Source organism: Zingiber officinale, chromosome 3B (assembly GCF_018446385.1).
Source record: "Zingiber officinale cultivar Zhangliang chromosome 3B, Zo_v1.1, whole genome shotgun sequence".
NCBI lineage: Eukaryota > Viridiplantae > Streptophyta > Magnoliopsida > Zingiberales > Zingiberaceae > Zingiber > Zingiber officinale.
The window spans coordinates 104,148,125-104,170,991 of NC_055991.1; positions in this window are offsets into that span (position 1 = coordinate 104,148,125).

Consider the following 22,867-nt stretch of genomic DNA (forward strand, 5'->3'; position numbering starts at 1 on the left):
GACGAGGTGATAACACACATCCTTTTCCTTTAAAAATTTTCTATTACGACACTTTCTGCATGGACACCTTATTTTGTTATCATAGACACAAGTCGGATATTCATAGACAAACTTTAAGAATTCTTTGACTCCTTCAATAAACTCATTGAGAAGAAAACTATTATCATCTTTTTGGTGCCACATCCAAGTACGATTTGTAGACATTTTCTACAGTTTTAGAAAATATACAAATATTTTTTATAAACAAAATAAGAGAACTTTATAACATTCAATTCTAAAACTATAATTATATTGTTATCTAATCATTTACATTTATTAAAATACTATTTGTATTAATTCAACACCTTCAATATTTGGACAATCAATAATAACATGTAAATTTTAAGGTTTGATCTATATCTCCAAATATAAAATACTAAAAAAATAATAGATATTTAAATGTTGAATATTAGAATTTGATATGCATTGCTAGAATAATATTAATGATGAATAATTTCATTAATAAAACAGTAAATATTCAAAAAACATTAAATTAACAACTCAGGATGCAATATTAGCTTAGGTTGTGTATGAACTGCATGGATGTTAGCGAGTGTTTTCACATGATACTGCTTATTTTGCTCCTCAATCTACATGGTATACGCAATATTATAATCTCCATACTCTATTATATATAGTAAGGTTTCTAATATTCTTTTAACATGATCGAGTTCATACATGTGGTGAAAACTTGAAAGGTTTTTTATTACTATGAGGAAGCATTGCAAAAAGACTTCATAAGGAAGCAGTGCAAAAAAACTTCATAAGAGAAATGCAATAATTCAAATATGAAGAGTCAACCTTCCAAGCAGAGAAATCTTTTTGTCTTGGAATAGAATGGAGAAAAGGAAAATTGCTAGTTGAGATAGAGCTACTCAGAATTGAATTCATAGAAATTGAGCTATCTTTGTAAGACAAAAATTTGGAAATTGATTTTCTTAAGAAAGAGATAGAAGTTTTAAAAGAGGAAATCTATAAATCATTGGTGAACATAAATACATACAAAAGATGGAGATGTTATTCTGGATTCTATGAAAGGAATAGAATTTATTCTCTTTGCAAAGGCAACGGGAACCAAAGAATATCTGATCTTCTCTTCTTGTTCTTGACAAGCCATATCTCCTATTCTCGAGTGGAGTTGAGAAAGAAATGCAAAAGGAGTGTCCGAGGCACCAAACCAAATACTAAAGCAGAATTTGTTGAAGTATGCCTCAGAATTTGTTGAAGCATGCGACATGCCTCACAAATTATCCTATCAACTAGCAATCTCACAATTAAAAATTAATTTATGAGGCAATCTCACAAATTTGTGAGGAACAATGTAGGATAGCAATCTGCATGCCTCTTTGCCTCATGCTTCTCTCTGCCCTTTTTCCTTAAACAATAGAAATCTCACAAATTTTTGCAAATTTGGTCGCTGTGCATCTAGCATTATTGTTGTCTCTAGTAATTATCTAGTGGCACACGTGTCTGTGGCAATGGTAGCTGACAAAAGTAAGGACGTACAGCATGGCAATCCCACATAGCAAGAGGAAGAAGAAGAAATTAGGGATTACCTTTTGAGAGAGAGAGCAACAGACGAAGTCGGCAAGATTGACCAAGCAGGTGAGATACGAGCAACAGAGTCAGCGAGATAAGAGCAGAAGAGTCAGCGAGAAAGCAGTTGCGAATGAGAATAAAGAGAATATGTAAGCAGAGGAGTCGGCGAGATAAGAGGAGGAGAAGAAAGCAGAGTCGGCGAGAAAGGGATGTCGCGAGGGAAGACAACGAGAATATGTAAGCAAGATTTAGCATAGGGTTTTGTAAAAATAAAATAAAATAAAATACATTTCTTTATTATTTATATAAATTAAAAATAGAATTTATTTCTGTTTAAAAATATATAAACTGATTTGTTGACAAACAAAATTTCGTATTAAATTCTATTTCAAATCTGTATTTATTTTTGTTTATAAATATTTATTTTATAAATTCATTTTGAGTTTGTTTTAAATTCCGTCTCATTTTTTTTATATATTATATTTTATTTAAATATAATAGATTAGTAATTCAGTATTAAATTTGTATTTGATTTACTAAAATTTAAAACAAATTTTAATTCTGTTTTAAAAATTCGTTTCTGAAATCCTGTTTTCTTGTAGATAACAAATTAAGAAATATTAATTATTTATTTTCTAAATTGTTAGAAAATTAATTTAGAAATTTATTTCTAAAATAATTAAAGATTCTTGATTGATAGAAAGATTCTAAATGAGATATGTTAATTAAATTTAGAAATTAGTTTCCTAATTTGATTAGATAAATCTTTACCTATTAAAAGTATATTTAAAATATATTTTTATTTATAAAATATAATTATAGCATATTTTTATTTCTAAAATAGAATTATAACATATTTAAATGTATGACATATTCATGTCACATTGTATGTCATGTAGAAGCATTAATTATGATGTGATTAAGATTTTACCATGTGTGCAATGTGATTAGATCTTGTCATATGTGTCATGCTATGTCATGCGTACGATGTATCATGTCATCATCTATGTCATACGTGATATGTGACATGTCATCATTTATGTCATACGTATAATGTCATGTAGATATAATATTTGCATTATGTAGATGAGACGAAATCTTTACACAATATTAAAACCTACACTTTCCATTAATATAGTAAGGACCTTAGTTTAAGTTCTTATTTGAGTTGTTGGCCAAAGTCAAAGTCAACTTGAAATTAAATATGTTCAAACTATGAAGATGCAATCTCATGATTAATAGGTTGGTTTTAAACTTGAAGCATTGATTTATTGTGTCAAAGTCATGATTAGTGTGGATAGAGATGAAGTTGAGTGATATGCATTTAATGTATACTTGTTAATGTGTTAACAATCTGATGTTTATATGAATACAAAAATCAATTAGTTGCTAGCATAATGTGATAGTTGCATATAAGCAATATGTAATCGGTAAACTTGTTACCTACCACTATAGGGGAGGAGATCTCTTGGTCTAAAAAAAAGTGGACCAGGGGATGGATAACTCGCAATTGTCGTCGGATCATGACCATGATCAAGCCACAATTAGTTGCAATCCCTCCCTAATTCATCGTCCCCCTAGGTTATACTTTGGATTTGGATGGGTGGCCAGAGAACGCCCGGAGGCCTCCCCCCACTCAGCGTCCGGTAGCCTAGCCACTTGCCCTCCTCGGGCGGCTTCCCGCCTCAACCCAAACTTTAACCTGGGGGACAGTGAACCTAAGGAGAGATCGCAACCAATTGCAGCCAGATCACAATAATGTTCCGGTCGTAACTGCCAGTGGTCCACCCCTTGATCCACTTTGTTATTGACCAAGAGATATGGTCTCCCACTATAGCTAAGAATGATTTGTTGGCCAAAGTCAAAGTTGTTCTTATCTATGGTGGATATCAACTCACTTGGAGAAAACCTACCAACTTTTGAATTTAAAATAAGGGTATTTGAATTTGATAAATAAACAGGCTTTATTACATGCAAATTGTTTACAAAAATAAAATTATGTCTCTAATACATTCTTATTTTTATATTTTTAGGTTAATCTGTTGGTACGAGTAGCATCAGACGATCAAACCTATATTTTGATAATGGCAAAGGGTTTAAAATTAAGATGTCTTGTGATCTAACAAGTGTTAAACCAAGTGTGCAAAAAAGTCCTAAGTGTACTTAGGCAAAAGTCCTGGTGATTCTAGGAAGGTGGAAAACTCTAAGGGGTGATAACCCTAGGCGGAAAGTCTTGGTGAATTGAGCACTTTGCGCGAAACCCTATAGTCGAGGGCTCTAAGTGAAAATCTTGGTGGTCGTGAACCAGGTGGAAGACTGGACGGGTCGAGGATCGAACGTCCAGCAGAAAAGTCCTGAAGACTTGAACACTGAGCAAAAGTCTAATCGATCTGAAGGATCGGTCTGGGACAGGTGAACTCTCCTGAGAAGGGTAGGTGAGGACACGTTCCCCGAAAAGAGAACAGTAGACATCAATTCGACCTACAGTTTCAACGAAACTCAAAGTCAGAACCGGATAGTCCGGAGACTATCAAAATAATTTATTATTTCATATTTTATTGTACTAACTCTATTTTGCAGGGTATATTTTGTATTTAGACTAATATGCCTTGCAGAAAGTGGTGTTCAAGGCACCTCCATGAAGCTTGAGGCGCCTTCGGTGAACAGTTTTCAAGGCGCCTTCCATGAAGCTTGAAGCCGCCTTCAGAGAGATAAAATTCGCAAAACGCAGATGTTATCGATGACCGAAGATGCGGGGATAAGAATCAAGCTGGAGGCGCCTTTCATGGAGGCTGATGTCGCCTTCAACAGCCTATTTAAGGTAGGTTCGAGTAGAGCCTTGACAACACCTGATCTTCTCATTCTTTCTAATGCGTGTTGCTCAAAAGACAATCCGACGAAGCCGTAACGCGACTCCAACAACCAAAAGTCCGAAATTCCTTGTTCTTAGTTGTCGGTATACTTTCAATTGTACTTATAATTTTCAGATTGATTAGTGGATTGCCTATCGAAAAAACTCTCACATGCGGACCTTGAAGTATGAGTCGCCACAGGCTCCGAACCAAGTAAAAGAAAAGTATTAGCGTTTGTGTTGCTTTGCTTCCCCTCTATTTCTATCTTCCGCTTCGTTACTCTGTGCTTTCCGAAAAGCATGAAAAAGCCACGAGCGCTATTCACCCCTCCCCTCCCCTTTAGTGCATCTCGATCCTACAACTGGTATAAAAGCGGGGCTGCTCTGAATTAGTACAACTACCGTTCAAGCATTTCTTGTAGCTTTTTTGTTTGTTTTTGGTAAAAATAAAATTTTCACCCCCCCTCCTCTACGCCTTTCATTTTTTTGCCTCCAAATTTTTTGAAAAAATTCATTCTCAAATTTTCTCCATTAGTTAGAATTGGTAAAACATCGCATTTAGCAAAATTTGTCATAATATTTTTTATTATTATTTTATTACTTTTTCTCAAAATTCGTGAAACACTATTATCTTATCTTCTCCAACACTACTAATCCAAGACTAAGTCTTGGAACAAGTTTTATTGTTCTCGTCTTTGCAAGATTTTTCTAATGGCTCACCAAGAAGGGTATAGCACTGCACGCTTTTCCCTCTTCTCCAATGAAGACTTCGGATACTGGAAGAGCTGAATGGAGTACCACCTGAATACTCAAGTGGAAATGTGGATAATAATCCAGACGAAATTCAAATATCCCACAGAAGATAGAGTTCCCATCCCCTACGACAAATGGGATGCATCAACATATAAGAAGATCAAAGTTGATGCAAAGGCAACCCAGACTCTTCAATACAGCTTAACTAAAGAAGAACTTAACCGGGTCGTCCCCTTCTACAACACAAAGGAGATATGGGAGAAGTTGATCGAACTGCATGAGGGAACCTCTGACGCCAAGGTAAGTAAGCATGATTTGATCTTAAATAGGTTATATAATATTAAAATACAGGATAGTGAGTTGGCAAGTCAACTTCACGCGCAAATTCAAGACCTGCTCAACCACCTCCATGCAATCAGTCAAAAGATGGAAAACCACGATGTTATCAGGTATGCACTCAACACCATTCCGAGGAATACTTTATGTGCATCCATGGTAGATGCTTACAAAGTATCCAAGGATCTATCCTTAATAAAACTAGATGAATTATTTTTAGAATTCAAATTGCATGAACAGACTAATACACCCTCGGCCGAGAAAAGTATTGCTCTTGTTGCAGGTATAAACAGAACAAAGGAACCAAAAGTTAAGCGTCAAACCGAACCCAAACCTGAAGATGAGTTAGACTTAGAGGATGATAATGAGATTACTGTTGAACTCGTCAACCTTGTATGAAAATTGTACAAGAAAAAAAAGGGCTTCACCAAACAGGAAATCAAAAAGGTGATTTAGTCAAAGACAACGCAATCAAACCCAAGCTCCAAAATGAAGTTTGAAGTCACCTTCTATGGTTGCAACAAGAAGGGACACATTAAGGCGAATTGCCCAAATCAAAAGGAAGTGAAGAAGCAACGAAGAAAGAAGATGCTACAAGAAACATGGGATGAATCATCATCAGAAGACTCTGATGAAGATGTCGAACAAACAAGTTTTCTAGCACTTCTAGCCCGAGAGCAAGTCATCGAATCCGAGTCCGAGACAGAATCGGAAGCTTAGTCTGAACAAAGCTACGAATCCGTATCCAGTTTAGAAGGTTCCCAAACCAATGTAAGTATCTCTTTAATTAAATCGCATAACTGGATTTCTTACTTGTCAATAAAATTAGCCAAGTTCAACCTCCGGGTTAAGTCACTCCAAGAGGAGGTCAAAGCCCTCAAGGAAGTGACTATCCCAAGTTCCTTGATAGAATCGGTTCAGATTGGAACTTCAACTCAAGTTTAAAAACTTGAGGAAGAAAATTCCAATCTGAAAAGTCAAGTCAAGGAACTGAAGGATATATTGGAACGGTTCACTTTGGGTTCCAAGAATCTTGATCTGATTCTTAGAAAACAAAGAGTCGTATACAATCAATCCAGACTTGGATACAAGACTAAGCATAAATTTAAATCCTATTTATCACTTGTGAATCGAACAAATAGGAGAATAGTCCAAGCATGGGTCTCTAAGTCTAACTTGATTAATCAAGTTAGACTTAGTCAATATTGGATCTCTAAGGATCAAATCCATTACCTTAATAGGCCCTATCGAGGCTATGATCTAGGAGGAGCCAATAGAAAGACCATATTCATTCGATAAACTTGCTTGGTGTATGTTTTATTTTGCTTTTAATTATTCATACTTAGATTAGGGTAGATAAGGACTTAGACTTGATTCACACTTCAGTAGTTAGAACTAGGATTATTAGAAAGGAAATTAAATATTTAATTTCTTTAAAAATCTTTGTCTAAAAATGGTGGATGATTCTATACCTAAGAAGATCTAGTGTCTCACCACAGCCTAGAAGTAATTATTGAAATGGATATTTAATTAACTAACTGTTAAACCTTAATCTAAGTCAAATGTGAATAAATCCTTAGATTTTAATTTAAAGTAAAGATAAAATTAACTATCTCACAAAACAAATAAGGCTCTCTGATTGATAATCTAGAAAAATAGGTGAGATGGATCTAGGTTTAAATTAGTTGATAACTTAATTAAACTTAATTAATCTTACTTAATTAAAATTAAATTAAAATTAAACTAACTTTAAATTAAATTAAAATTAAACTAAGTTAAAATTAAATTAAAATTAAACTAACTTAAACATAACTAAAAATTAAGTTAAACTCAATCTTAATTAAATTTAATTTAAACCAAACTCAAATCAAATCAACTTAAAATAAATAAAAAATTAACCATCTCATAATCACCCATAAGTATAATATGATTGACAATCTAAACTGGATAAGATGGAAAATTAAGGAGCTAAATTCAATCAAACTATCTATTAATCCGTCAAAATTGGATCCAAATCAAATACTTTGTGTAGAAACATAATGATTTGGACCAATGGATGTTGGATAGTAGATGTTTCAGACACATGACTGGAGATAGATTGAAGTTCACTAAATTAAAACTCAAGAACTTAGGATCAGTTGTATTCGACAAAGACGAAAAACTTAAGATAATCAGAACAAGTAATATCGAACTAAGTTCTGATTTTATTATTCGAAAAGTCCTATTAGTTGAAAATTTTAACTTTAACTTACTTAGCATAAGTCAACTATATGACTCTAGTTATTTAGTTACCTTTCCAATTCTAAGTGTGTAATTAGAAATGTTGAATACTCAGAAATTATACTTATGGGAATTAGGAAAAATAATGTTTATACAATTGACTTACCAACCTCCTCACTAAAGTGTCTACTGACACAACAAGAGGAAACCAAGTTATGACACAGAAGACTGGGTCACACTCATATCAGACTCATTTTAAAAATGAGTCAAAATGACTTAGTTAGAGGTTTACCCAAATTAGAAAACTTAGAAAATTCAATTTGTAATGCTTGTTAATGAGGTAAATAAACTAAGTCAATCCACAAACCAACAAATTTAAATCGAATCAACTCAATACTTGAGTTCCTACATTTAGACCTATTTGATTCACACGGAGTCAACTCACTAAGCAGAAACCAATACTGCTTAATTATAATTGATGATTACTCAAGATTTACTTAGATAAAATTTCTAAAAACCAAAGTTTAACTTTTGCAATCTTTAAGAATTTTTGTAAATTAATAGAAAATGAAAAAATACTAAAATTAAAATAATTAAAAGTGATCATGGAGGAGAATTTGAAACCCATAAATTTACTGAATTTTATAAAATTAATGGATATAATCATGAATTTTCATACCCTAGAACTCCCCAACAAAATGGTCTAGTAGAATGAAAAAATAAAACATTACAAGAAGTTGCGAGAACTATGTTAAATGAATATAATCTTAATAACCAATTTTGGGCTAAAATAATAAATACAACAAGTTATATTCAAAATGGAATATTAATAAATAAAGTTTATAACAAAGCCCCTTATAAATGTATTACATAAAATACCCAATCTAAATTACCTAAAAGTTTTTGGATATAAAGTACACATATTAAACACTAAAGACTATTTAAGAAATTTATATCAAAATCTACAATTGGCATATTTTTAGGGTACTTCACAACTAGTAGAGTTTATAGAGTCTATACAAAAATACCTAAAAATTTGAAGAAACAACCAACGTAATTTTTGATGAAGAAAATGACTCACCATATTTAAACAAAGAGAGTAATCATCAAAATATATGAAAAATAGATGATGAAGAAGATAATCAATTTAAACTTAAACCTAGTGAATCAGAAAAACCAAGTGTTAACCCTAACACAAGACCATCTAGGATAAGATTTAACCATCTAGCTGACCAAATTTTGGGTGACCCAACCCTAAGAGTACGAACGAGATTATCATATAGAATCTATGCCAAATAACCCTTATTTCTAAAATTGAACCCAAACCAATAGAAGAAGCCTTACTTGACCCAAATTGGATAATCGTAATGCAAGAAGAACTAGCTCAATTTGAAAGAAACCAAGTCTAGGAACTTGTACCTAAACCCACAAATAAATCTATAATTGAACTAAGTTGGTATTCAGAAATAAACTAGATGATAAAGGTGAAATAGTAAGAAATAAGGCTAGACTAGTAGCTAAGGGATTCAGCCAAATAGAAGGGTTAGACTATAATGAAACCTATGCACCTGTATCCAGACTTAAATCCATAAGGATGTTGCTAGCCTATGCAGCACATAAAGAATTTAAGTTATATCAAATGAATGTAAAATCCGCATTCCTAAATGAATTCATCAAAGAAGAAAATTATGTAAATCAACCCCCAGGATTTGAAGACTTAGACCACCCAAACCATATCTTTAGGCTAAAAAAAGTTTTATATGGAATAAAATAAGTACCTAGGTCATGGTATGAATGACTTTCAACATACCTAATATCTAAGCGATTTAACCAGGGCCAAATAGACCAAACCCTTTTTGTTAAAACCTTAGAAAAATATATCTTTATAGCTCAAATTTATGTAAATGATATTATCTTTGGCTCAACAAATACTAAATTCCTAAAAGAATTTACTAAAGTAATGGAAAATAAATTTAAAATGAGACTAGTAGGAGAACTTAATTTTTTCTTAGGTTTACAGATAAAACAAACAAAAGAAGGAATTCATATTTTTCAAACCAAATATGCTAAGGAATTAATTAAAAAGTTTGGAATGGAAAATTCTAAAAATATAAATACCACAATGAAAACTAATATTAAAATTGACTCTGACTTAGAAGGAAAACTTGTAGATTTGAAATATTATAGGAGTGAAATAGGAAGTCTTTATACACTTAACTAATATGAAAAATCTACTATTAGGGGATGCTTGGTTAGGGGGAATGAGAGTGGGGAATGGGAAAGGGATTGAAAGTGGGTGCTTGGTTTGAGAGATTGGTGGTGGGTCCCACGGATTCAATCCCCCAAACATGGGAATGGGCCATTACCTAGTAAAATAGGGGGAATGAAAATCTCCCATTCTCATTCTCCACTTCTATCATTCTCATTCCTATTTCGATTCCCTTCTGTGAACCAAACACCCCCTTAGTCCATAATATTTAGGCCATGAACCATGCATCATTTTCAAAGGTCCACATATGAACTTCACATAGCTCTTTCAGTTGTTTTTCTATTACATCTCATTTCAATTTCCTATCTATAAACACATTTATAATCCAAGATATCTATGAAACTAACAAACCTCCGATATTGTAAGTGATTGAGCCGTCTTTATGTTTGGCACAACAAGTCCATAAGTATTTGCCATCGCTATACCTATCTTATGATAACCTTCACAAAACAAAGAAGTTAGAGACAAATGAATAATAAAAGAATAATTCTATAATGTTACAAAGCTAGTAAAATAAGACAATATGACAATAATTATAGCATGCCCAAAATCATTTGAAATTGACATCTTCATAGTAGTAAATGCATGCAATATCAGCATATATATTATCCTAAAGTCTAATGATTAATTGATCATTAGTTCTAAGAAATTACTCTTTCAAAATGTGCACTTTGTATATCATAACCTCTCTGAAGTTACAGCATATAGAATTAACAAAAATTCACAATACTAGTATATTATCCTAAAGAAACTTATTCCTTCAACATGGGCCTAGCCTAGACCAGAACCTTCTATGAAGTTGCAATGGAGTTTGCAAAAATGCACAGTGCTAGTATTATATTTCTCTTTGTTTGTATCCTCCATTTTTACCATGGTTATTCATTTTGCAATTCAAATTATAGAAATATGGTTGTACTTGATTTAGAACATATACATGATCTATAATAGTAAAGCATGTCACTTACCACCTTGGATCACTAAATAAAATAATAAGAGGTGAAATGAATAACAAGTTGTATATTCCAATAACAGTTCTTAGTCAAATATATGCCAATATTTAATCATGCTCGGAAAAATGCTTATCTCAAAAATAATCCAAGGCAATGCCTCTTCAATTCCCACAACATGACAGAGGATACCTAGAGATATATAGACTTGTGAACTTAAGAAACATTAGTCTTTTCCAAATAATGGAAATAATAAACCAATGTTGAAATCATATAAATCATTAGCATGGAAGGAGAATGAAATTTGAAACCTTTTAAGATGATTTCATTGGTTTCGTCTATTTAACAAGAGATATTTATTCAATGCCATTGAAAGAGACTTTAATAGAAATGGAAGATACATGTGCTTCATATGCTGATCCTTATTTGCAGACTAAAATGCTACTTTAAGCTCTACAAGGGCATCCAAATTTATTTTCTCAACATAGTGAAAGTAGCACCTTTCCAACCATGGTCATTGATTTAACCAGGCGACGTGCGACTGCAAATGAAGGGGCCGCTGTCGAGCCAGGCGATGTGCGGCTGGAAACAAAGGGGTTGTTGTGGCGCTACCTCGCCAGGCGATGAGTTGTTGCTTCGCGTGCGACCACACATGAGGGAGTCGCTGCCTAGCCAAGCGACGAGCGGTCGCTTTGCGTGCGACCATAGGTTGATGTCTCACCAAGCTAGTTCACGCACTGGGCGGGATTCTATTTTAACAATAAATAAGAAATTTAGGGTTACCTTTGAGCTCCTCCTTGCTTGTTATGGAGAGTGTAGAAGAGCTCCTCCTTTGCTATCGAGAGGGAAGAAGAACTCCTATCTTGTTGCGGAGAGGGAAGAAGAGATCATCACTACTTGGTCCTCCTTGTTGTACGAAGGAAGAAGGGAAGAGGAAATGAATCGACGGTGTGGAAAGGTAATTTAATAAAAATAAATAGGTTGAATTAAATTGTAATATGGTAAGAAGGTGAAATCGTTCGTCCCTGAGTATGTGACAGGTGGGATGAGTTGCACAGGCACCGGGGATTTATGCCCCGACTACCCTGAGTTTCGACCCCACGACCTCATGTGGCAAGCATCACACCACATATCAACTCAGATGACTTGTGGGGTCTTGAATTAAATTGTAATGACATTTATAAACTTTGTCTTGATAGGTGATTAATATGATATTTTATTTTTAAAAATACTTTTTTAAGATAAGTGTCATTAAAAATTATTTATAATGACATTTTAAATTAAGTATCACTAAAAAACATGTCATAATATGTCTAATTTCAAGTAGTGTTTCCTTTGCTTTCCTTTGCTATGCTTTAGTAGGCTTCTCTTTTGAAATGCTCACTATAATGTGTAACAATAAGTTATCATGATTCATGAAGATTTGAAAGCAGTGGCAGAACAAACATATCAATAAGATTGTAAAAAAAAAAATGAATGATAGTGATTCCAAATAGAACATAAGTAAGATTATGGGAATAAAAAACAAAACATAACAATAATAACAATAAAGTTCAAGAATTAGAACAAGTAAAGCAAAGAGAAACATACCCTAGGCCGTGGATGTTGAGCTCTAAAACTGAAGATACCCTAGGCCGTGGTTGTTGAGCTCTAAAACTGAAGATACCCTAGGCCGTGGTTGTTGAGCTCTAAAACTGAAGATCCTATGCATATTTATTTCAAAATCAAGGGTTAGCAAGTCAACCATACCAGCATATGAATGACAAAAACCCTAGGAGTGACGAGCGGGATTCAAGATTCTTCCAGGCGAGGTAGTGGCAGCGGTCGCACGACACGATCAAGTTGGCAGATGACACTAGTGGCAATCGCAGTATCATACGAGAGGGAGGAAGAGAAGAAGATTAGGGATTTAAAGAAGGATTGGAGTAGCATACGAGATGACACCAATGGCAGTTGCAGCTGCATACGGGAGGCAGTCACGCCAGTGCAACGGGTCGCCTCAGTGTCGGGGGCGAAGGAGGCAAAGAGATGGGTCGATCTACCGTGGTTGATCGCCTCAGCGCCAAGATCTACCGCTTGACAAAGGTGGGGTCGAAGAGATTAGGCAGTGTGAAGGGAGAGTGAATGAGGCGAAGGAGGTGAAGAGATTAGGGCATTTGTTATTTGACGAAGAGGTGCAGGAATAAGGTGACGAAATTTTGCCCACGGTCTTGACGGAGAGGAGTTCAGAGGAGAGGTTCGTAGAGAGCGGTTCACCGGAGAGAAGTTGGATGGAGAGGGCGTGAGATGAGGAGATGGACGGAGAGGGCGTGAGATGAGGTTCACGTGAGAGGGATTCAGGAGGAGATCGAAGACGCGTGTTCGGGAGGTATTCAGGAGATATAGGTGGTGTCGAGTGAAACCTAGCGTTTTTCTACTCCTTACTTGATCCAACGGTTCATATCATCCTAGATTTAGATGAGAACTTGACAATAGATAATGCTTTTTAAAAATTATTGTCGTAAACACTAAAAAATATGCCAATATATAGACAACGCTTTTCAAGAAGCATTGTTTTTAACCCACAAAAATCTCTAATAGACAATAGTTTTTAAAAAAGTATTATCTATTAGTAAGAAAATAAAGAGATAGGCAACACTTTTCACTAAAAGCATTGTTAAAAAAAAAGATAACTTTTAAAAAAAAAAATGTTGTCTTTTAAGTATTGTAAAATCCTAATTTTCTTGTAGTGGTATTATAATATTAGGGCTCCTTGTATTAGTTTGTAAGTTTGCATCTAGGATTCGGTTAAAGAGCCTTTTACTCGTAGTATCCCATATGTAGGAAGAGCTTCCTTCCCTCGTTCGGAAGGTAGTATGTATGTTTACTTAAAGCGACAATGAGGACCAGGAGGAGAGGAGGATTCTGGTAGATGAATGTTGGGATGTTCTGACAATATTGGGGGTAACTCAGGGGTTGGTACGGAATCAATAAGAGTTGGGGTAGTGATGGACAATGACCTTTCAATTGGCTTGGTGCAAGAGTGTGGGTGCTTGGTAGGTCAAGATTGAGTTTCTTTAATAGAAGGTGCCATGGGTAGACTGAGGGAAGCTGGCGTAGACAAAGAAAACATGGGTAGACCTAGGATCAAAGATTGGGGGATAGAAAATCCTGGGATTTCCATAATTGTCTCTAAAGAAGCTTTTGACATCTCTATACCAGGTCTAATTGATTTGGGAGCATGCGTTGACTTGCAAGAGATAGAAATCAATCTAGCTAGTTGCATCATAGCGATCTTGAGGTTGTATCAACGACATACTAGAAATGCAAGCTCTTTCCCCTGGTAGAAGAATTCTCAGATATATCAGGGGAGACTTGCCCAGGAGAAGGAAGCCCTGAGAGTTGTAAAGTGGAAGATTGCGATCATCAGTGATTGATAATAAGATGGGCATCTGACTCAGAGGAGCTGGAGGTGGGCCGTGGAGTAGGGGGAAGTAACCTGGCTGAGGAGGAAGCTTGTTCACATTGACGTTTCCTCAGTAGATTTTCAACTATTTGATTTAAGGTTTCTGCCATTATTCTTGATTTTTTAAAGAGAAAAGCCACACTAACAGCCTTCGCTACAAGAACATTAAAAAAAACATTCATAGTAAACAAATTAAGAGAAAAGAGAAAAATCTCTTCTTACCAAATGAGGCACTTAGCTTGAGGTTGACCGGAGTAAGGCCAAAAGTATATAGTAAGCCCTCTATAGTTAACTCGGGCAAGCTAAACTTTAAGCCTTTCAAATATTCGATCGTCGGACCCAAAGTGGGGTTTGCATGAAGGTTCCTTAAATTGGGAATAGAAGAAAGATTTTATTGCCAAGTTGTAGGATAGAGGGAAGGAGTTGGGAGGCTAATGAAGAAGTACCTATCTCTCCATTCCTCCTAAGCTAGTACTCGATTAAATAAAATTATCTTAAGGAGAGACTGAAATTTAAACAGACCATTTGATACAAGACGGGGAAGAAAGTAATAGTGAAACAGAAAAGGTGATAAAGGAATGTTGAATAAGCGACAAACAATGACAAAACCACTTAATATACTAAAGTATTCAGGAATAAATTGATTTAGTGGGATGTTGAGGTAGCAGATGACAATAACAAGAAAAGGGGCAAGGGGAAACAATGTCCTGACACAATTTGTTCTACAAAAAAGGTGGCGCTTTCCGGGGGAGGACGATGGGGACGATCTTCGAGAGTAGGGATCACTATCTCAGAAGGAAGGTCATAGTTGACCTGGAGATGGTAAGCTTCTTCAAGAGTGAAGCCGGAAGAGCATTGTGCATACCACTCTTAGATTATTGAAGGGGAGAGTTACGCAAACTAAAGAAGAGGAGTAATAGAAAGTTGGAAAGGAAATGATGAAGACAGAATGAAAAGAGAAAAGCTTTAGGGTTTTTTCGTAGAATGTTTCTAGGGATTCCATAAAAAGGCTTTTCTGAGTTGGGATGTCGGATCATAATAGTAGAAAAGGCAGGATCGATTGTGAACTGTATGATGATGAGGGTGAAGTGGTGGAAAAAGAAAGAATTGCACATCTCTAATACACATGTGTCATCAACACGAAGCTTGTGGTGGTAGGTGAATCGACAGGCATGGTGTTGGTGTTTTTACTCGGGTGGACTTGGTTGTTTGTGCAATTCCTTTTTCATAAGTATGAATGAGCTTTATGATTTAAATGAAAAAAATAATAAGTTGAATTTGTGTAGGAACGATTATTCACCCTGAACAAATTCATTTTCAGACAGACAAATAGAATGGGTAGTGGTTCGACCTGGCATAGGTAGTAGTGTTCGAGTTCACATAGACTTAAACAAAAATCAACTAGAGCAAATTTTAGTTGGCGTGGAGAAATAAGCTCCACGTATCATATTTCACTCATTTTAAGAGCCAGACACACATTACCCCGCATATTATAGTTCACTCGGTTTTTAAGAATTGGGCATACATTGCCCCACGTATAGTATTCCACTCGGTCTTAAGCAATCCACATTTTATCTAGTTCAATTTATAATATGGACGGACTTTATACCTTGAACAAGCGTTAGTCATTAAAGAATGAAACTACAGTATAAAAATGCTTGTTAAAATTAAGTACAAACTAAGGACTTATTATTGAAAATTCTAATAGTTCGTGTGGGGCATACACAAAATGATAAGGAACAAGATGGATCATGAGAATTTAGGAAATAAATCTGGTGGAGCATTTTGAATTATTCGATCATAATCCAGGAGCTAGCAAGAGGATCAGAAGTCAAGTGGCCACCCTCCTTCAGTTGCTCCATAACACCTTGTGCTCCCAGTTTGAGTGCCCGAACAATGGAGTGAGCAATTGGTGTATTGAACTCTTGTGTTTGAAAGAGCTCTTTTTTGTTTATGTTAAACCGCTCTTCTTCTTTTGTCCGATAAGTTTTTAATGTTGCTTAGATGGTCGTCAATTCCACTTGGGTAGACACCAGATCAATTTGGGCAGTTGCTAGCTCCAAGGCCAAAGAATCTCGTTTATCCTTTTGAGTTTCTAGTTCTGATGTCTTGGCAGATAGCTCAGTAGTATGGGAAACTTCTCTTGTTTATAGTTGATCAAATAATTGTACATTGTTTTCAGTTAGCTCGGTGAGCTTTGCCTGTAATTCGACTTGAAGACTTGTTTCTGTCTGAAGTTGGGGCTCAACAACATCTAATGTAGTCTTCCATTGAGTTGCTTTTCCAAGTTCAATTTTGGTTAGTTTCTAAGACTCTCGGAGCCGAGCAAATAATGCTTCTATTTGTCCAGATTCCCTTGTGCCCACCACCTCAGAAGATTATTACTTTAACAATTCATTTTCTTGGGCTAGATTATATAATTGCTGAGAAACATGCACGCTAATAGCCCGATGCTAAATAATAAATAGGGTGATAAGTGACTGAGGAAAAAGATGAGAATAATCAATTAAAATGATAGTACCTTGATTTGTTCATAAGCAAACTCGTCTACTAGTAATTTGGGGGCAGCTCACTAAATTTTCTCTGGGCCTCGGACCAAGCATCCAGCAAGTGACCCCCTAACAAAAAAGGAAGAGTAGGAGGTAGGAAAGATGAAGGAGAAGGCGGAAGCTATACAAAAGGTAAGCAAAAGAAGGGAGGTAGCTAGCTAGATTCTTCTGGCATAATGTCACAAGATTTTCCCTAAGGAGAAGGTAAAAGTTTGGAGGTTGGAGGATTGCTCAGTAAGGAGGAGCCCTCTTTAGTTCGCACGAGACTAGACAATAAGAGGGCCGGATAAAGAGTAGACAAAGTTGGCTCCGGAGATGACTCTCGCCTCTCTTCGAGAGCGACATCCTCGGGGATAGCTACTGCTTGCCTTTCGGGAGAAGGAGCAAGGGTGAGCTTTCTCCATTTGTGTTTCTTCTTCGTGGTCACTTCTGATTCTGAAGGAACATCCTCTAGTTAGGATGGTGAAGCAAGGGCAAGTTTCGCAGAGACTGTAGCTACACTAGTTTCCGCAGCCTGATCAGAACTAGTGGCTGAGGGTAAGCCCGGCTTAGCCAACAACTCTTGTTCCTTAGCACAAAGCTTCTCCTTAGAAAGGGCAATCATTTTGGTAATTAGAGCTTTCAAAATTGTGTCCATTGCACAAAATAGATAACATCTCAATTAGTAATAACATAAACATTAAAATACTAAAATTTAACAAAGGAACAAGGCAGTTTCTTTTAGATGGGGCTTAGACCAAAAAGATATAAAAATCTATCGTGCAACCACTAGTAAATTTTGAATTGTTGGCTATTCAATTTAGGAAGATAAGAAATGAAATGGGATCCTGCTTAAGTTTCATGGGATTTAGGAGAGAGGAAAAAGAAGATTGCCACATAGTAGACCAAGTAGCAGGGTTGGACATCTCTAGGAAGAAGAAGTGAGACTTCTAGCTCTTGATCGAGGACGACATGTCCTTAAAGAAAAATGCCTTTGGGCGAGATTGGAAAAGGAAGGTCCCGGGTTCTGACATTTTAGGATAGGTAGATAAATACAAATTATAGGGAGTGGGAGGAATGTCAAACAAGTGAAATAACATAAACATCTCGCACATGTATCGAAAAGCATTCAGGATGAATTATTGTAAAGGGATATGAAAGTATTGGCTTACTGCTGAGAAAAATAGGTGAATAGGGAAGCATAAGCTAGCTACTACTTGGTCAGAGAAGAAAGTAAGGTGGTTATCAAGAGGAAGATGAAGACGTTCATCCGGAGAAGGAAGACGAATTTGATAGCTACAGGGTATTCCATACTTGGAATAAAGATGGGCTCGATCAGACTCATCGAAACTCGAAGAAGTGGAGGCATACCAAGGGGCGAAGGATTCTTAAGACATGATGGAACTAAGTCTAAACAAAAGATGAGCAAATCACTGGGGTCATTAGAAATCAAGAAGAGAGAAATGCAGAGGAGGAGAGATAGTCGAAAAGAACAGGCTAGAAGAAATGAGATGCAATATGTGAAGAACCAGTGTTATCTAGGGTTTTATGGGAAGAAAGTTAAAGCATCATCGTTGGATTGGAATGACACATATAAGAAGGATCGTTGATTTACAAAGTTAAGTGAACGTGCCATTGTACTTTATGAGGCGACGGATGTCATCAAACGTCGTAAGAAATGAGTGGTAGTGACATGTGGCAATTATCCATGAATAGGCATTTATGAAGGACGTGAGCAGCAAAACATTTTGTAGCCAAAAATACCTTTTTGCACATTCTCGATACCTGACTTTGCATATGTGGACCGTTTTACGAAAAAGTCACTAAGTGTCTAGGGCACAAATCGCTAGGTACCTAAAGTACGATCAAGAACGCGAGTTATAAGAGAACCTTAAGATAAAAGAAAAATAAGTGAGCGGGAATAAAAATGGGAGGTGCTTAAATTTGAATTTCATTAACATATAGTAAGATTAGATCGTTGAAGTATAGTTGATCGTCCCTCAAAATTTTCCCGTATTCATAATTAGTAGAAATATAAAAATTTTGGGGATAAGTGAACTTCTTTTCTAATTCCCACCATAAGCTCGACATCTAGGGCAAAATGTTTTGTATACCTCATTTTCTCCTTTGCTTTCGCAATCATGATCCGAGTTTGCGCTAATTCATCTTGAGATAACTTCAGGTTTCGTTGTTCTTGCATGATCAACTGATCCTTAGCCTTCGCTTCTTTGATTGTGAGGGATAGGGAGGATTCATGTCTCCCTTTTAAAAAGATCATGGCTTGGGTCTAGCTCTCTAGATCTAAATAGGCTTTCATCCTCAGCGAAGTCTCAGTGCAAACCCAAGATTTAGCAGCTAACCAACGTTCTTCAATTTCCCTTCGAAGAGAACATTGAAAGTCCTTCTCCTGCAGTGCCTCTGCAAAGGCTATGACCTTCTGAGCGAGCAGTCGAACCATATAATCCAACCGCTGACAAAGTTGTTGTAGTTCATCAATCTCAGAGGTTGACGCCATATTTTTAGGTGATGAAAGATATACAAATGCAGGTGTTGGGCCATCCTCTTTAAAGGGAGAATTGGAGATTTAACTCTTATAAAAAATTAAGCTTGTAATGCCCGAAAATTCTCGAAACTGCATTATAAATATTCTATGATTTTTCTGGAATTTTTAGATATTTTTCCGGAATTTTCCGAGTAGCGGAAGCAGCAAAAATAATTAGAACCGCAAAATAGCTTAGGCGGGAATCGAACCCGGAACCTCTCGGATCCGATAACTTTTAGTTAACCTTAGTAACCGGTGAACCCAGCAGGGTCGTGCTGAAAGAAAGAGGAATCAATTATATTTATACTAGAGTTGGGTTCAATTATCCACTTAATATAAATAGAAGAGTTAGGTTGGGTTTGGTTTATTTTAGAATTTGGTTCGGCAAACTCCTCCCCTCTAAACCCTCACGCCGAACACCCTTCTCCCTTCCTCTTCTTCTCTCGGCGCCAACCACCAGCATACCTAGGATTCCATCCCTAGGGTCCCAAAGGCTTCTTCCGGCGACATCTCCGACACAAGGACGCTTCCTTCCGCGAGAGGAACACGTAGACGCGAGAAGATCGTCGAGAAGTCGTCTCCACCGGAATTCTAGCGAATAGAATTGTAAGGAAATTAGCGTACGAGGTAAGAAACCCCTCACCTGCAGTATAAGTAGCTCCGTTTGGGTTTTCTACGCATTAGTTTAGCTATATGCAGATTTTTATCAACGCATAGCGTGAAATTAACCCTCCTCGCAGGTTTAGGGATTTAGTGAGTGCCTTCGGATGGGCCGGACACGTCTTTACCCCCTTCAGTTGGAGGTTTTGATGTTGTCGGGTGCCTAAAGGTAGTCTCCCTAATAAAGAGGAGAGTTAAAGCACACTAAGTGTTCGATAAAATAGCTAATTAAATAAAAATGCAAACTAGGCATTTTAACAGCTCAGTTGAATGCATTAGAAGCATCTAAATCAGTAAATCAGTTTATTCTAGCTTATATGGGACTACGGTCCAATGGGTGGGCTCCCACAGTCGCCTCTGGATTCAGATAACCTAGCTCTAGGTTCAGATAACCTAGAAACAGCAATTTAGAACAGTTTAGCTATATTCAGTATTTTACTTTTTAGTTGGCACTGTACTGGATTAGATATCCATTGGGCTGGGCTCCCATAGTCGGTCCCTAGGTTTAGATAACCTAGTAAACCCTACTAAATGCGGGACTTGCAAACCCGGGTCTAGTTAGGGATGCGCGCACAGCAAGTACAGTTGCCGGGCCCATTAGCAACATGATTATTATTTTGATCTACTATGCTATTAGTTTTCAAAACTCATAAAATCAGTTATGTTAGTTGATTTTGATTTCAGCTTCAGGTTAGCTTCAGTTAGCTTAGTTCTCTATTATTGTTCTATGTGATTAGCTTGCTATGCCATGTTTCAGCTTACATGTTCAGTTATTTCAGTTTATGCTTGCAACCATAGTATGCCATGCCAGTAGATGTTTTCAAATAGCATTCTTTAAAAGCATGTTTGCATCGTTGCATGTTTTAGTGAGGTAGTTGGTTTCTTACTAAGCTTTAAGCTTACAAATTCTACTTTCCTTATACTGCAGATAAAGGTAAAGGGAAAATGGACTAGCAGAGGAAGCTGGAGTTCAATGCAAAGATGGTGTGTGTGGCAGGAACTGGAATAAAAGATCCTCAGGGGTTTTAGCAAGCTTAAATAGTTGAATTCTTAGTATTTCTTCTTTCATGCATTTTTAGACCTTAGAATGTTTAAACCATGGGAGATTTATTTAGTTTGTTAGTAATTATGTTAGAATGCTGGTTAATAGTTGCTAGAATATATTCCAATTGATTTTAGAATTGTTGTGTGAGGTTTTGGCACGCCAGAGTGCTAAAATCAGAGTTTCAGGGTGAAATCAGAACCCAGATCGGTCTACAGACCGATCAGAGTCAAGTTGTGCCGCTGGATCGGTCAGCTGACCGATCCAAGCGCGAACAGAGAGTTTATGGATCGGTCAGCCGACCGATCCAGAGACGAACAGTGAGTACCGAGGTTCACTGATCGGTCAGCCGACCGATCAGTAAGCTACTGGATCGGTCTACCGATCGATCAGTGTACTCCTGGATTGGTCGGTAGACCGATCCAGCCGCGTACAGAAGCAGTACAGCTTCTGGATCGGTCAGCCGACCGATCCAGAGCCTTCTTCCGTGCCAGTATCGAGCTGGGTCGATCACGGGATCGATCCGACAGCCCAATCGATCCATGGATCGATTGAAATGCCTGATTACAGCTAGCAGGACATCCGAAAGGCATAGAATATCTCCCCTAGCATGTGTACGACTCCTAGGTACACCTAGAATATTAAGTTCAGTTTACAGTAATTAGTTTAGTAAAATTTTAATCAATCCAGATTTTCCGCAATAGTAATTTAGCATAGCATTACGTAACGATCGGCCTCACAGCCTAGTCAGTAGGAGGCGGGTCGTTACAGAGTGGTATCAGAGCAGTGTTCCATACTTCCTACACACACATCAGCATTGAACCTGCAGCTTCCAAGTAAGAATGCCTCTACTTTATATATGTTTCTTGCTTTCTTGTTATAGCTTATGTTTATAGATAACTGATGTATGTTAGTATGTGATAATATATAACATGATAGCAATAGTTATACAATTATAATTGTATTAGTTATGCATGTCCTGTCCTCTATGTCTTTAGAAATGGCACGAGGACGCCCAGCTAGAAGGGCACCAGCTACTGAGCCCCAGCATGAGGCAGGCAGTTCAGTGCCTCCCCCAGACCTGACAGCATTAGTGGCTCAATTCTAGCTAAACAACAACAAGAGATAGCCACCTTAAAGGCTAATCAGCAGAATACCACCCCGGAACCAAACTTAGCGACACCAAGAGTCTTAGAGGTTCCACCGACCCACAAGACCAAGAGTCTCAAAGAAGCAGAGGCAAGAAGAGAAGCTTATCCGATCCAGTGGCAGAGAGTCAAGCCGAGAACTTCGGGCACTAGTGAACCATGGGATGCAAGCCTGGTTCAAAACACCGGAGAGTACGATGAAATCTGGACCGGCCGTAACACGAGAAGGTGAAGTGTGCCTTCTTCGCCTGACAGGGATGCACGCATGTGGTGGAGAGAAGCGCCCAGTGAACCAGATGTTATGGGCTGACTTCGAGAAGGAGTTCTTTGAGGAATTATTTCACATGCGGGTCACGAACCGCCACTACGACGAGTTCACAGAGTTTCGTCAGGGCAACCTTTCAGTGGAGGAAGCCGTGAAGAAATTCAACAGGTTGGCTCGTCTATGCCCAGAACTAGTCAGCACAGAAAAAGAACGAGTCCGGTTGATGCTCAAGATGCTGAGGCCGAAAATAGCAATGAACGTGGCTGGCGGCATCCACAGGCCG